At 38.9% G+C, this 18,037-nt stretch overlaps 1 protein-coding gene across 1 annotated transcript in view; it reads left to right on the top strand.

Moving 5' to 3' along the window:
* ANKS1B (ankyrin repeat and sterile alpha motif domain containing 1B) overlaps nucleotides 1–18,037 on the top strand; it is a 1,013,016-nt gene that overhangs the window by 713,429 nt on the left and 281,550 nt on the right. The gene's annotated exons all lie outside the window — the stretch shown is intronic.

Consider the following 18,037-nt stretch of genomic DNA (forward strand, 5'->3'; position numbering starts at 1 on the left):
GCCCCATAAGAGGCAGTATCTCTTGTAACAACTCCATAGATTCAGTCTCCAGGGACAAGGGACCTGCCTAATTATAAGCGTCATCACTCAGGGAAGTCCAAAGTATCACATCCCCATCAGGTGTTTATAGTTCATGTATAAATCCTCCCAAGGCAAATGCAATTTGCCAACCAGGTGTCATTTTAGCTGTAAGCAGTATGTTACCTAGCAACAGAGTTGACCTTCTGTTTCCAGATAAGGCTTCATAGGATCCTAAAGCAGGAAGTAGGATCTGAGCAGTGGTCTTCAAGATACGTAGGATTTTAACTAGTAAGGAAAGGGAAAGGCATTTCAGGGGCCAGGAGGAACCATATAAATACAGGTACAATCCAGGCACTAGGGAAATAGTGATACTGTGTGATTTAAAATCCAACAGGATTCGCACAACAATGTGAATGTACTTAATGCCAATAACCATACACTTAAAAATGGCTCAAGTGATAAATTTTATGTTTTGTTACTTCACAATTTTAAAAATAATTTTTAAGAATGGAAGAAAAATTCCTATGTGATTCAAACAATTAGAGAGTGGAGAGTGTGGACAGAAGTAAAGCTGAAAAAGTAGGCTGGGTCAGTTAGTGTCAGGCTAAGGAATTTGAAATTTGTTCTGTAGGCACTGGAGAATGGACACCACTGTACTGCTTTCAGCCAGTTAATTCTGGAGGCAGTATACAATAGGAATTAGAAGGAGGGAAATTTGAAATTGGGTCATCCAGTGGGGAAAAGATTCGGGGGGCAAGATTGGAGGCAGGGTAGCAGATGAACAGTAGTAGTTGCACCTAGATATATGAACTTATTGTGTGTTTCATATTCTCTTCTGCACTTTTCCTTTCTAAAGAGGCTATAATTTCTCCTTCTCAGGATGAGAAAGATAAATATTAACCACTGTTTCTAAGGAAGTGATCTGATGAAATTTGCCAACTGTCAGTGAACTGAGTTTCTGCTGATAGAAACTTAACTCTTGCAAATTCAAAGAGAGTCAAGTATATAAAGAAGTTTAATCATATGATTTTCTACACTAAAAGGAAAGGAATAAAGCATCCTTAGAACTAATTCTAGAAGTAATTCTTATAAGCATATTATTCACCTCGCTACTTTTGTATCTTTACTTAAGATATTACTTCTTCAGCAAGTTTTCTCCTCATTCTCTGCAAGGACTTCTGCCCTGCTATACCTCCAACACCTAACTAGGGCCCAGCCCATGGTAGGCACCCAGTAAATGAATGAATGATTGCCCCTTTGTCACAATGATGCCCATCATTTAAAGTTCAACTCAAATAGTTTCACATCACTTCCCCTAGGGGAAGTTTGTGAAACTTCCCCTAAAGTGGAACCACTTCGCATCTCCTTGATAATTATCACCTTAATCTAAACCAACCACCTCTAACAGGACTACCACACTGGATTCTAATCTGTCATCTCTAGGTTAGACTACTTGAGTCATTTCTCATCGATCCTCTCTTGTCTGGATGATTCATAGATGCCTAATCTCTGCCCTAGTTGCCTTTTCTACTACTCCACAATTGGATTTCCACACAGCATTCAGAAGATCCTTCTAAAATGTAAATCAAATCATGCCACACCCTGCTTAAAATCTCCGCTGGATTCCCTTCTCACCCAGAATAATATCTTTATCATGGGCTACAAAAGTCAATAGGATCTGGCCCTTTCCCACCTCTGTGACCTCATCTCTCACTCTCCCCTTCTCCTACACTCTAGTCATGTGCTTTCTTTTTGTTCCAGAACATGCCAAGCTCATTTTTACCTCAAGGCCTTTCCATACTGGTCTCCGCCTGGAAAGCATTTTCTTCAGATGGTCGTACACTTGCTCCTATACGCCATCAAATCTCCACTCAGCTGTCATCTCTCACAGAGGCCTTCGTGACCTCAAAGTCACACCCTTCGCCCACTGTCACTATCCTTTGTATTGTCCTGTTTCAGTCTTCGTAGCAATTATGGCTACCTGAAGTCATTTTATTTATTTGTTTGATTTCTTCCTTGTTTTCCATCTCTCCCCCAGGATGCAAGGTCCATGAGCTCAGGGACCTTGACTGTCTTGTTCGCTTTTATATACACAGTCCCTAGAACAGTGCCAATTACATTATAGGTAGTCAGAAAATATTTGAAGGATATATAAAGTATATATATTTTATATATCCAAAAAATAATGAAGGAATATACTGCTTTCCCTTTCCTCTGAGATTTGATGGCCCTTTGCTTGTTCTGTCTGAAGGTACTAATAATATTTTACCCTTTGTACGCTATAAGAATACCGATGGCGGAGACATTGTCATACCATCCTTGAATTTCCCGATGTGCTTAACTCAATACATGCACATTAAAAGAATGAAAGGAATGAGTGACTCAATGAATGAATATTTTTCTCATGTTGTTGGAATATAATTTTTTTAATGAAAAAGTACCTCAATTTTAAGATGTATCTACAATTGTGTACATTATCACGTGATAATGAGAAATAAAAGAACCTGAACTCAGAATTATTTGTTTAATAAATGGAGTGTTTATTTTTAATACAGAATATCATTCCCATTAGAGAAGACAATATAATAGAAACAATATAAAATTAGACTTCTATCAAGAGGCTGATGCAAAAGTGCTTACTAGGCATCAAATGAGTAGAGAATATATAAAAACATCCAAACACGTGTTCAGCAGCACAAACAGAATGTTATAATGCTACAAATTGATGCTTTGCCTTCTTAGATAATGAGCCCAAACTTCAGATGGTTAATAGTGTAATTTTACTCCCAGCACATTCATTTGCATTCCCTCTAACTTTGGACTGCCAGAAAATGGTCAAACTGTCTCTTCATTTTGTTTATGCAATTTTGGTCTTCAGAATATTTGTGTTCTTCATCTGTCATGAAAAATATTCCATGATTGCTACCTGAGATCCTTTAATTAACATATTGTGTTTTGGAATTGATGAGATTGTTCCTAAACAGAGAAAAGGTGGTTTGCTAAGTGCAATTTTGATTTTTTAGCACACTTCAAAGCATGTTTTTCATGCTTTATTTGTATTTGTAATTTCAAGTTTCAAAGACAAAAGTTTATTCCTTTGAGAGAATAGTTTTTCTGTAATATGCCCTTTTTAATATTAAAATAATCACCAATGCAAAGGTCTGCACGTTCTCAAGTACATTTGATACATTGAACACGTAGAATACATTCAATATACTCTAAGTGTAGACAACTTTAGGACAGTAATCATATTAATTCCTCTCTTTGATCTATTCTTTCCCTCTGTCTTTTGCAATGCTTGACCTTTAGTAGCAATGCTTAATTATCCATTTTCACCCACCATCCACTTCACTCACCAACCCCAACTCAGTCTTTCCTTAGGTCTAAAAGTTTCTCAGCATTTATAAAGATCAAATTTTACCCTTTTCTCTTTTTAAGAAAGGAAATATACCAAAAGTTCCAAGAGAAGATGGCTTATTTTGTACTCGCCTAGAAACTGTAAGCATATTGGACTTTTTCTGTCCCCTAGACACAGGGAAATTATCTGATTACTTACTTGCAACACATAATTTACCTTTTCCCAGGTAAGAATTCCATGTGGCCAACTCTTTGGATAATCCTCTAAAGTCCTTTTAAAAGGGTACAATGTCTTTTGTCCTTTGACAATATAACACCTGGAGGTCAGGGATGCAAAGGATTTTCATTTTAAAGGTTTGCAGGACTTGTATCAAGGTGCATTTTGTATCTGCTCTCTTAATATTTGTCACCCTGAATTGAAAAAATGTTTTAGTACACAGCAACTTTTATCTCACATGCTAACTTCTTTTTCAATATTTCCTTTTCTAATATTTTCCTGTTTTTATAATATCTTGTAGATTTGTTTAGTAGTTGTCTACACTCACTATCCCTGCTTCTTTTGCTCCAACTCATTTTTAAACCTACTTGGGCTTAACTAGTTCCTCTGCTACTACCCCACACAGCCAGTGCTCAGGTTACCAGTAACCAGTAGAGCAGAAATCCCACAAGCCCCTTTCCACCCTCACCTTACTTTGGCTTCAGTAGGTTCTGGTACTCTTGTCAACTGTCAACACCATCTTCTTTTGACCTCCACGATACCTGGTCATCTTCCTGCCTCTCAGATGCTCTCTCTCCTTGCTGGCTCATTCTCCTCAGTTAGATGTTGGAGTTCCTCACAACTCAAACTCAAAAATATTTGATGACTAGTAAATATTGTTATCATAGGACTCTTGATCATAGTATAGTTTCTGGTATTCGTTGTTTTGTTCATTGCTACTCTTCTCTACTCTCACCTGCATTTTACCTGCCCTTTATTTCTAAGTTCGGTTCAATTTAACCAACATTTGTTGGGGTATGTAGTTTCAATTGTTTTTTTCACCGAATGGCACTGAACACCTCTGATTGGATTAAATTACTCCCTTTCCCATCCTCCATTTGAGATTTTAGTTTAAAAAACCAAACAGTTATCTGTTGTCCCAATAAAAAAACCAAGATTCTGCATTATTTATGTATTGCTATATAACAAATTACCCCAAATCTTAGCAGCATATAAAAACAGCATTTATTATCTCACAGTATCTGTGGGTCAGGAATCCTGGAGCAGCTTAGCTGGATCCTCTCACTCTGGGTCTCCCACAAGGCTACAGTTATCTCAAGACTCAACTGGGAAGTACCCACTTCCTACCTCTCTCACGTGATTGTAGCAGGATTTCCTTCCTGAGGGTCTTGGGACTGAGGCCTCAGTGCTTCACAAGCTGTTGGCTGAAGACCTCTCTCAGTTACTCGTCATGTGGGCCCCACCACAAAGCTCCTCTCAACAGACATCTCGTTTCAACAGCACAAGCAAGTGAGAGGACAAGAACAGGCTAGCAAAATGAAAGTCACAGTGTTTGTAACATCTCATCCTTTTGCTGTGTTCTATTCATTAGAGTCAAGTCACTAGATTCAGCCCACATACTAGAGGAGGTGTTTACACAATGGTGTGAATACCAGGAGGTGGGATCATTGGGTGCCACCTGAGAAGTCTGCAGATATACTTTATAATGTTCCACTTTACAGTCTAACTTCCATGTCTACATTTGTGGTTAAAATGGAATAAACCATCAAAAACAACAACAAAAGGCTTCTTTTATTTTCATGGGCCATCTTAATGAAACTGTGATATTCATAATTAGATGACTTAGAAACCACATTTGCAATCACCACTCGAAAAAGAGGCACATGTCTCTGGTCCATAGGGTTAGGTATAATATAGTGTGATATGATGCAATCATACCCAAACTTGAGACCTTGGCGATTTACCAATTGCACATACACACTTCATGATCTGAACACCACTGATGTAAGTGATACACACAAATCAGTAATCCCACAAAACATTACAAATTTTAAAACCAGGTTCATTCTTCGCTGGTTCCTCAATACCAAAAGGAGCATATTTCCTTCACTAATAGAGAAGTGAATTGGTCAAAGTCTACTGGACAAGACTTTAAGGATGTTAGCAAAGAAAACATGTTTTTAAAAAATTAGCAAAGCTGGAAACTAAAAGGGACTATTTAACTTTAGGCCTGATGAGCGCCAATAGATAAAGGCAACAGCTGACCAAAAAAAGCTTGTGAGCAGGGATATGGAGATACACTGGCAGGGATTGAGAACTCAAATACTTTTAAAGGCAAGACAACATGCAGTGGTGGAAACTATGGCAAACTGGAGAGCACAAACCCTGCCCCCCCTCCAAATGTTGGTTTTGTTTCCAAAAATTTTATTAAGAAAACAAAGCATTAAGAACCTGATTTGGTTATAGTTGTCACTTGGCTACCCCAATGTCATAGAGGAAGAGAGTCTCTCCAGAAATGAGTCTTAATACAATGGCTTCATAGATTATTTCAGAGTTCAAAAGGAGTATTATGAATGTGATGTTATCTCAATTTGGCTCCCTGTCCAAGACTATGCTCTTAAAGACTTTAGTTCTTTCAGTGTCCTTAAATTCAGATGTTTGGTAATTCTAGCCTTGATGGTTGATGAAGATGTGTGCAAGCTTTAGGGGAAAAGTGTACAACCAATGTAATTTCTTTAAAAGTCTAGAAAGGAAGGTTCAGTCTTATTTCCCTGTCACTTAGAAAAATGATAGAAACTCATTCCTAATTCTTTGCTATTTTTCAGAAGGGCAATAGCAAAATGTAGGCTACAGACACCAATGATCTCATGGTAACTTTTGACAGGGTTACTTTTCATTCTCCCATGCCATCACTCAGTCTCCACCTACCCTCATTCTTTTTACTTGCATTTCTTTCTCTTCACCAGCTGGTATCTTAAATTTTCATGCCACCCAATGTTGTCCTACCACCCTGAGAACATCCAGTTAAAGATATACCCTCAAACAAAATCCCATACACGTATATACAACATTAGCATGGGGGCCCTAACCTCAAGTTAATACACAACTGGACCCACAGTCTAACTAAGGGCTTAGGATTTTCTACTTTTTATAGGTCTGGTCCTTGGTGAGACAGGCTGTGGTGTTCCTAGAGTCCTTTCAAGCTCCATCCAATTCTGTAAATGTCTTATGGCTCTGGGACAAACAGATATACTCACTTAGATCAGTGTAAAAGATTACTTATTTTTCAGGAGAAGTGTTGGTGCCATTGGAGAATAGGGAAAGAAGAAAGAGCAATTGATCTTAAGGTAAAAAAAAAAAGTTAGGTAATTTGGAGTATATGAATTTTGAAATGACAGCAAGTCATTCAGATCTTTCTTATTATTCCTTAGCCTGGCAAGTCTGGTGGCCTGCATTTTCCTAGAGTGACCTCCTACTTCATGTCTCACGCTTTCTGTTTATAAGTGGAGACCAATTACGAGGCTGTTCTTCAGGGGTACATTGGCAGAAGGAATGGCTTGTGTTTATAAAGTTCTTTGGGCCCTTTGAAGTGACAAAGCCCAGTACATACAAAGTATACAATGGCTATAACTGGGCTGGATAGATATCCAAAGAACTGCGAGGTGTGAGAGTGGTGCAGTCCTAATGTACTACTGATGCTCTATTCCAAGGTTGCTATGCAGTTTAAGAAAGAAAGATGGCTGCTGCATTCTTCCTAAGCTAAAGAGAGAAGATTTTTAAATGTTTTATTTTAAATGAGTTTATCTTGGAATCATTTGTTACGTAGACCAGAGAGCTGAAATATCATTTTTTACTCATTATCTCCCTTGATATTTACGGAGAAAGAGGGGAGGAATTCTGCAAGTAAATAGGTTCTGATCTATTGCCATCCCCAGCAGCTGTCATCCTTCAACTTTGAGAAGTTCACCTTCATTTAATAAATAACACTGGCTCCCTTGGAGTGATACAGCAATCAGTAGTAAGAGTAAAGGAATTGAGATTTCTGAGCACTTTCTCTTCCTTAATGAAATTCTTCCCCAAAAAATCACAATTTAGAACTGCAAAGGACTTTAAAATATCCAGCTCAGCTTCTCAACTGTGTCATTACACAGGTGAGGAAAACAAGTCTGGGTCATATTAAATGACTTTACCTGAGGCGGATTGTTTCTTAGTGACAGAGCTGGACCTAAATCCCAGGTGTCTGTGCTCATGATAATTGCCTCCTGAGTGAATACTGTGCTATATAAGAGACCCAAGGGTCTGAGGATGCATGTGTATTTGTGAGAGGAAACTGTAAAAGGATAGGAAAGATCCAAATGACTAAACACAAGAAAAGGAATTGCTCATAAAATTGAGCTTCCTTTTAAGTTTCAGGCTTAAAAGGCAATTTTTGAAACATCCATAGACCACTAAACTCCCTTCTGAAGCTTGGAAGGGAAGGCGGATTCCAGGAATCCAAAAGCCCTATAAAAGCAGGAAGGAGACAGACATGGAAAAGAAGAAAGGCAGACATAGACCATGTCAGTTGTCCAGTGACCACTGGGGGTCAAACCACTTGTTTATCCTTGAAGGTGGCCTTAGAGAAGCTTCACTTACAGTAGCTATTGCTGGTTCAAAGAAGGAAAAGCATAATGAAATAAAGTAAAATAACTAAAATAATCTATTTTCTTCTTTAGTCTGGTAGAGAGGAAGGGAAGATGGGCAAGATAGAACGGTGCTCTCTAGGAGAGAGTCAAGATGCATCTTTAGAGCACTAAACTCCATGGAGATGACATTTTTAAAGGATTAAACCAGGAATCAGCATGGTGTAGTGATTGGGCATGTGCCAGACTCCTTGAGTTTGATTTTACCTACCCCACAGGGGTGTTGTGAGAATTAAATGAGTCCATATTTGCGAAGCACTTAAAATGGAGGCTGGCACAATGTATGCACTATAATTGTATTTATTAAATAAATTTTTAAAAAGAAGAGTGAAGGTAAACCAAGAAAAACATGAAGTTCCTTCCTGCCATTAATTATATCTGAAAATTACTACTCTAGGCATAAGTAATAAGCAAAATAAATCTCCTTTTATTTGTTTATTCAATAGATATTTTATGAAATACCTACCCCATGCCAGGCCCTCTTCTAGATGCTGAGGATTTGGTGTTAGGAAACAAAATGTATAAGGTCACTGTCCTCATGCAGCTTATATTCTAGTGGCAGATGTAGACAAAAAGAAATAAAAATATGTAATTTCAGGTAATGATAAGTGCTATGGAGAAATATTAAGCAAAACAATAGACAGAGGGTAATGAGGATGTACCAATGCTATTTTAGATGGATAAACTAGGATTCACACCCAGGCAGACTGAAATTCTCTGCTACCTCACTGTATTGTCTAAACACTATACAGCAAAATACAGTAAGGATGCTAAGGAGATATTGAGATGAGTAAGCTAATAATCCAGATAAGTCATCTTTAAGAAACTTGGAATTTTGCAAAAATGAACTCTCTTGAGCTTGTAGTTTAACCTAATTTAATCCTAGTTTATTCACCTACTACTGGTATCACGTAGGCAAGTTACTCAAATTCTATAATCCTCAGTTTTCTCATCTGTAAAATGGAGACGATGGTGGAACCTACCACATTAGGTTATTATGAGTTATAAATTTAAAATTCATATGAAGTGCCTGGCATTAGGAGGACTAAATTAATATTAATTATAACTGCTTACATGTGTTTAATAAATTCTCACTAAATTAACAAAACTCAATGAAATTTTGCCATTGCTCTTGCCTGGGGCCAAAAAGTAACAGAAGGAGACTCAGTTCCTGATATAAGGCTGTGACTAAAAACACCCGTGATTGCCTTGCACGGTGAGCTTTCCATTCTTACTAGTGTGTTTCTTACAGGGCAGATTATTCATTTTCTAGATAACAAAAGGGCAAAACCTTCAAATCTCATTATCATCCACTAAATTAATTATTTTTGATACATTTAGGATTATTGTTTAACCCATCAAGAGCTAGAAGAGAAAGTCTTTAAAATCAAAATGAGGGCCTTCCTATCTAAGAAATTAGATGAATAAGTGTAATACTGAGAGGGCTTCCTGATTGCATCTCTTGGAGATAATGTAATCAGTTCCCAGCACCCAGTGGAAAGTGGGAGAGGAGTGGAAATGAAGAAGACTTTGAACAGCAAAGTCTCAGTAAATGTGGCATACAATGGCATGGAAGTGAACTGAGAACCTGTGTGGTCAAACCTTGACCGTGCAGTTCCGCTGAATTACTAAAGGCAATCTGATTTCATAGAAAAACAGAACTATGTAAATTTACACAAAAGCTCTGAAAACACATATGCACCATTTTGAATGAGCCATTTTCCCTCACCTTAGTGGTACAATTAAATTAAGTGCTAATTTAATAGTTGAGTATAATTTGGCTATATTTCTTGGTTTTGATCAATAGCACTTTATGTCTGCAAATGCGTTGAGCATCTACTTATGTCTCAGACACAGTGCAAAGAGAAAAAAGATGAAATTGCACAGTACCTGCCTTCAAGGAGATTACAGTCTAACAGAGGAAGTCAACCAATATCCAAATGATTTTAATACAAAGCAGAGCATGAATGAGCTATAACAGAAGTAAAAATACAAGCTTTGGATGTTAGGTGGAAGGGAAGTTCTCTTCTGTTTGGGGAATCAGGAGAGGGTTCCTGAAGGAGGAGAAAGATGAATTCAAAAAGGCATTCTTATGCACTTTAAAGACTTCTTTGTTGTGGGGAGTTTTGAGATAGCTCATGACACTCCAAGCAAAAAGTAACCCAAATCATTTGCTTAGCTTGTTCAGGCAAAAAGATATGTGATTTTTTTTCTCGTTTGTAATAACCATCCTCTGAAATACAGCCAGTGCCATCAATCCAGCTACGAATTTCATCCATCACTTTGCCCTGCAAGCTATAATGAGTCAAATACTTCAAGCCCAAGCAGACACTTATAGTCAGCTTCAGTGGAGCAGGCCAAACTAGTGACAGAGTTAATATTAACCCACCCCTAAGCTAACCACTTTTTCATTACATGGTATTTCTTTGTGGTTATTTTCTTTGTTGGTGATCAATGAGATTTTAGATTTCCATCTTTTGACTTTTGGTTCTAATCTAATGATTTATGTTCTCTAGACCCATAGTGAACACTCTACATAAGAATCCATATTCTCCAAGTTGTTCCTGAGTATGCTTGGAAAGACACTGCTGAGCCAACACTTAAATAGAAATTTCCTATGTGCCAAGCACTGTTCTAAATATTAGATTAACTCTCAGTTAACTCATTTAAATCTGAAAATTAATTCTCTATTTTACAGATAAAGAAACTAAGGCACAGAAAAGTTAAGTAATTTTCCTAAGGTCACAGTTAGCAAGTTGCAGAGTCAGGATTCGAACCAGGCAGCCTAGCTCCAGAATCTAGGCTCTTAACTCCTTTCCTCACTTCATCTATCACCAGAGTATCATAGTTCTGTGCTCTGCGAATAACCTATCAATGCTTTCACTTTTGGAAAAATGACCATATTCATTATCTCCCACAGATGATCCAGCATCTTCTATTTTGGTAAATAAAAGTTCAGCTTTATTTATTCATTTATTTTTTTGGTTAACAGATAACAACTGTTCTTATCAGAGGAAACGAGTACTCAAGAAACTGTCAAATTCTTTCTTTCATGTCTTCAAAAGAAAATACATTTTAGCTTTACTTGTTCTTTGAATTTATGATGGTATATGTGCTAAATAGATACACTTTACATGATTTTTAAGATTATAATTTACGAATCAGAGTCCAAACAGGTTAAAAGCTTTTTGTTCAATGCATCATCAGTTTTAACTCTCAACTCCTTTTCTATGTAGAGGTCACTGCTTGGTGGGAAAGTATTGTATTTACAGTTTTCTAATCCTAAGAGGTAAATGTATACTAGGAATTTTTGAATGTGAAATTTTCTCCACAAATGTACACGAGATTAATTCAGTAAGTGTAGAATAGATTGATTTCCCTGCCTTTCACCTCTGGGATTCAATGATATCATCATCTATCAATATTTCTGGTGTGCACTTTTAACAGAACACTTTTCTAAGTGCTATGGATGTAGACGCGAAGTAACAATTGACCTTACATCCCGAGACTTTAGCATTCCCAGTAGGATTGGAGCCAGACGAAAGAGAGCTATGGCAACTCCAGATGCATAATATCTGCAAATACCCACATGCCCAGATGTTCTTCAGTGAATCTCTCACTCATCTGTCCATTCAGACAGTCAGTTCATTGTGGCCCTATGCTGAGTTCAGAGATGAAGATGGAAAAATGGATAAGACTTGGTCTCCGCCTCAAGGAGTTCTACCTACATTTTAGACAGAGACAGATAACGTCAAAAACTACGTGAAAAAAATGCTACAAAAGGAGGGAAGAGCTAAATACATGGGGATCACGGAAGGTTTTCTGGATTGAGGATGCTTGAGCTGAATCTCAAAGAATTAATAAGTATCTCTAGCCAAGTAGGGCATTGAGGGAGTCACTCCAGACAGAGGATACTGCCCGTGTTCCTGCTGGGTCTGGATACTGTAAGGAGAAATGGATGCCAATATTTATCCATTTCCTGTCTCTGTCTCTCTCTGTCCATCTGTCTCTCTTTGTCTCTCTCTTGTGCATGCTTGCTTACTTTCACGTGCATGCTCACTTTCACACACACATTCACTTACTTCCCAATATATTAACCCCAAGCGAAACTACAGAAGAAACTCTTTCCAAATTTCTCCAACCCATTCAAGTTTTTTCCTTTTCTAGAACTTATAAAAACTTTGGCACTGAATTATTTTCTTATACTTGTATATATTTCAAATGTATACCCAAGGAAATTGCATATTCTTAGAAGGAAGTAACTTTAGATCCCTTTACATTTTTACAATACCTAGGATGGTCTTATATTTATATTTTGCACTTAAAAAATCTTTTGAATTAAATCGATAATAACTACTAAAACTATTGTTAAGAGCTGACTCTCTGCTGAAGATTTACACAAGTAGAGCTGAAAATTCTTAGTTATTTCAATCTCTGAAGTAATTAAAAATTCTGAACTGATGAAAAAAGATGTGGTCTATGAGGCTAGTAACATTTTCCAAAAGGCCAAGCTATTGTTTATTGTGAGTGCAGTGCTCACCCTGATGGTAGTGAACTAGTTCTTAGATTATCCGCTCACTATAGATATAAAAGGAGGTCTCGGGAACTCTAGCCAGAGCTTCAAAATGGGTTTACCCTTCTCTGAGTATTCTACACCTGAGAATTTCTAGACTGAAATTCCTCCTAATGAGTTGGTCTGGATGTCTCATGTCACATGTGCGCCATTAACCAGACCACTTGCTGACCACGTGACATCTGCCCTTTTCTGACTCTTGTACTCTAGCTTCTTGTGGTTGATGTCTCCTTTCACCAAAGTTTGAAACAATGCCACCAGGACTTACCAAAAGCGTTCTCAGTGTTGTTAATACCCACTGAGGGTGCCAAATCTGCTACCAATGACTGCCAAAGTCTGCTTCATAGCTGCAGGTGCCCAGTGTGTCAAAAGTGCTAATGTATGTGATACTGTCTACAATGCCCAGTATCTTCCCATCAAGGGCACCTTAACCAATGCCAACTGAATGTTCTGCCAATGCCATGGAAGCCTGCCAATGTGGGCACCATCGCCAACTGCAGTGCCCAATGTTGAGGGCACGAGTGTCTGCAATATGGCACCAACTCTGCTAGTTGATGAAGTCGCTGGTGCCAGTTCTGCTGATTCCTTTTGTTTCCAATGTCCCAAAAATGTTTCATGATACAGTTTTTTTGTTGAAGCTTCTTCTTCCTAAGGCATGGTCCATGGGAGCTGGGCCAGGGCCTGGTCAGAGAACCAGATCCTGAAATTCAGAATCACCCATCCAGTCTGACATGTGTCTGTTGTCCTCTTGAATCAAATACGCATGCCTTGGCTGTTTTCTTTGAACAGAAGAGTCTTTTGAGGATCCTGGATTCCTCGTAAAAACAGACCCATGCAAGACCAACCTTGCCAGTCATCCGTAAATTCTTGCACAAGATAGATGAACACAGTTCTATTCAAGCTGAGATCCATGCCACACAGCTGCAGCCACTAAGCTGACAGCGTCCCAGTCCGTATTAGAGAACAAGGAACACTTTATTTTGTGTTTCAGGAAATCATGTGGAATCTGACCACTTCTCACCACCTCTACTCTAGCACCCTGTCCAAGCCACTAGCCTCTTTCTCCTGAATTACTTTCAGAGCCTCTGAGAGGGACTCCCTGCTCCTACCCTTGCCTCCCTGTGAACTATTCTCAATGCAGCAGCCAGAATGATTCTGTTGAAACGTAAGCCAGATCATGTCACACTTCTGCTCACATTCTTGTATCCTTGTATTCTGGCTCCCTGTTTCCCTCAGAGTGAAAGCCAAAGTCCTTACAAGGCTGTTAAAGCTTTACCTTATCTGACCCTGGTTACCTCTCTGACCTGCTCACCACCCCTCTCTTCCTGCATGTGCTGATCCAGTCCACTGGTTTCCTTGCTATTCCTTGAACAGACACCAGGCTCCCTCCTTCCTGAAGTCCTTTGTTCTACCTGTGTCCTCTACGTGGAAACCTCTCCCCCTAGTTGTCAGCACAGCCAGTTCACCATTTTTAAATCTTTGTTCAAATCTTGCCTTCTGAATGAAGCTTCCCTTAACCATCTGATTTAATACTGCATCTTCCCCTCCACACAGACAGACTGTAGCATTCCCAATCCTCCTGCTGTATTTTCTCTTTTTTTCATCGCACTTATCACTTTTGATGTAATTTCCTTATTTAGTATGCCTGTTAATTATTATCTGTCTCCGCCACTTGAATGTAAGCTCCACAAGGAGTGGCACCTTTATATGTTTTGTTCACTGATGTATCCAGAATAGTGCCTAGAATACAGTAGGCATGCTGTATTTGTTGAGCAAATGAATGAATGAATAAGTGGATGAGTGGATAGATGGACAGATGGACAGACATAAGGGTAGTAGGTCCTCAATTTTGTAGCTCCTATACTAATTTTTGGCCACCATGTGAATGATATCCTTTGTACTTCCCTACCCAGGCAGAACATAAGTTGTTCATTTGTATGCTGCTAACTTTGGTTTTACGATACATTTATCTATTTGAAGTACTTTGGTGGGTGATGTTATTATGCACATGCCTGGAGGGCCTGAGAAAGGACATGGTTTTTAAATATCAAATAAATAGAATTGGCATTCAGAACATTCGTTATCTTCTGAAGACTCAAATTTGGGGGAATTTTTTTTTAGTTGAGACTAATATGCAAACAATTTTCCTGATTGATAGTAGCATTTCAAGGTTCTGTTTTAAGAGCAAAGCAGTGTGCTACATAACCATTGAATAGCTACATGAATATCAGAAAACATGTTCTGTCAGAGGGAAAAAAAAGGAATCCTGTGCCTTTTTCTAAATATAGTTCATATTACTGTTGGAGCTTGAAAATGTGAATGATGGCAAGCATTGTTCAGCACCTTATTCTAGTTTCAATAAATCTTCTTCATCTTTAATCTGAGCTCTTTTTTCATAAAAGAGCTTTGCAACAAGGAAATAAATCAAAACAAATAGTGATGTTTAACAGAGGGCTCTAGGGTCAACATTATCTCAACAAGGATTTTAGAAATGAAAAGGTGGTAAAAACATGTTCTTTTATTGAATTTTTTAAAACATCCCTTTTACCAAAAGCTTCAGGGAGAAGCACAATAAAATCATTCAACCCCAAGAACCATATTTATGCATGTACTGCATAGTGACTCTTTTGGTCTTTTCATCCACATCCGCACAGATCTTACCTGGCAGAAAGCTGCTGGGTTCTCGGGTGATGTTACAGATAGCAGTTACTCTACATGTGCACAGATGAAGCTGAAATGACCAGTGCCTGACTGACATCCGCTCACATTGCTTGCAAAGAGACTAGTTTGCAGGTGTTACTGTTGTTGTCATTTTTTTTCTACCACGATTTATAGAACTTCTCTGTTTTGGCAACTTCACTCCTTTAATTTGTGGTCAGTCCAGCACCTTTGATCAAAGAGGGTGCCCCCTAACCCTGATGGCTAGAGGCTAGACTCATCTGGCTAATGCTTCTGTTTTGTTTATCAACTGACTATTCTGTGCTGTTGGAAGTTGATGGCCCACATGTCTTGAAAATGTTTCTTATCTATGCACTCCGTTGTTTATTACTTCACTTCCAGTTTACTCCATAGTCAGACCTGACAAATTAAGGGATATCTAGGCCCTCTTTGGGCTAGACCTTAGTTTGTTTCTTTCGTTCATGAAATAGAAACCACAGGGTATTATGAGACAGTGCCCAGTCCAAAGCACTTTACTTTCCTTTTATTCACCAAAAACGAAGTGCCGAGTAATATCTAGATGTCACCTCCTGACTGCTCCTGCTCTGTTCCTAAAGCTGGGAGCCTTCAGTTGTCTAAATGCTCAAGGGACCCTTAGTTGGCAAGGCTCAATTGGTGGTGGGAAAAAATAGAGAAGTTACCATTATCTGCAATTGTAAGTCCATAGCAACATCCGAACACAGTTCATCTACCTCTGAGGGTTTAAGTTTCTTCCTATTCTTTTATAGAAATTGTATCCATAACAGAGACTAATTCTAAACAAACGAGCTTCGAACAACAGATTTGTACATGTTACATGTCTCCCTCCCTTGCTGCAGACACATGACACAGAGACCTTATCACACCTTGCTTCCTAACAGATTAATCACAGTGTTTTAATCCTTTCAATTCCCACAGAAGGAATATCATTACATGGACCAGCCAGGGTCTCAGTCTCCATCATGAGCATTTTCCCAAAGATCACCTAAAACCCCTGACAAATGAGATAATCTATGTGAAATCACTTTGGGATCTTCAAAGTCTCATATGATTCTTAGGTGATGTTCTTATCAATAATAATCTTATCCATTTTGTAGACATGTCTTTTCCAGTAAAGTTGCACTATGATAGCATTAGATCATGATAGATAGACTTTTTTCTGGGGCCCCATGGTCAGTGGATCTGCCTTTCGCTTTCAAGTTCAATCAGTCTTTTAAGAGCCACTGATGAAACAGCACAGTGATTTCTAAGCCCAGGTCTCAAAGCCTGTAGGAGATCTGATCCACGCACTACTTGATAGACCTGCATTTGGACTTGGCAGCACACTGTCTGCTAGCACTGCTTGTCCTGGTTTATTTTCAGGGCTGCGTTTAGTCCAAGTCTTGGGTAGCAGCAGGACAGAGCAGAAGAGGCTAGAACAAGGAGCAGGACTAGAGGGAAGCACCTGACCATACCAGCTGTCTGCATTACAAAAGTCATATCAGGGAGTCTGAGAGTACAAAGTACATCCAGGTGGGAAAAGAGAAGGCACAGTCCACTGCAGCTTCATAGGCAAGTTTAAGTAGCTGAGCCTGGTATGTCAGGGCTGTTGCGCCAGGAGGTTTACATAAATGATAGGTTTGTGTGTTTTTATCCAGGGAGTGGCATGCCACACTAATGGCTGTCCTTGCCCCCATGAGGACCCTTACCAGTACTTTACATAAAAGAATCCCACTCTGAACCCTCATACACTGTTGGTGGGAATGCAAACTGGTGCAGCCACTATGGAAAACAGTATGGAGATTCCTCAAAAAGTTAAGAATAGAAATACCTTATGACCCAGCCATCCCACTGCTGGGTATCTATCCTAAGAACCTGAAGTCAGCAATTCCAAAAGTTCCATGCACCCCTATGTTCATTGCAGCATTATTCACAATAGCCAAGTCATGGAACCAACCTAAGTGCCCAGCAACTGATGATAAATAAGATGTGGTATATATATACAATGGAATACTACTCAGCCATAAAAAAGGACAAAGTCGTCCCATTCACGACAACATGGATAGACCTTGAGGGTATTATGTTGAGTGAGATAAGCCAGACAGAGAAAGACGAACTCTGTATGACTCCACTCATAGATGGTAGTTAACATATGAACAAAGAGAACTGATCGGTGGTTGCCAGGGGAAAGGGGGGTGGGGGGAGGGCACTAGGGGTGAAGTGGTGTACCTACAGCATGACTAATAATGATGTACAACTGTAATTTCACAAGGATGTTAACTTTCATAACCTTAATAAAAAAAAAATTCTTTTAAATAAAGAATCCCGCTCTCACCAAGTCCAGCCAGATAGCTTCTGGGCCCTTACAACTGTTTTAACACAAAGATTAACCCCAAAGTTAACTCCAACTATGAGTCTCAACACTATAATTTCCAAGAAAGGCAAGCAAAATCCCCAAAGCAAGAAGCAAGCCATTGTAGGGGAGGAGGACGTTTCCTCTCCCCAAATGTGGGTTCATCTGGCTGGAGAACGAATTAAATTCACATGAGACAGAATAGCAAGAGAAAATTAAACAAAGCTTTATGAGGAACCATGGCCCGGGGCCTTTCTTCCCGAAGGAAGAAAGGGCACCGAAGAAGTGGGGTGCACATAGTTGTTATATACCCCCAAACGGGGTGTTTCACATGTGACTGAAACGTCCCTCCCACAATAGTCGCAAGATTGCCCTGT

The sequence above is a fragment of the Equus quagga genome, chromosome 19, assembly GCF_021613505.1.
Source record: "Equus quagga isolate Etosha38 chromosome 19, UCLA_HA_Equagga_1.0, whole genome shotgun sequence".
Lineage (NCBI taxonomy): Eukaryota > Metazoa > Chordata > Mammalia > Perissodactyla > Equidae > Equus > Equus quagga.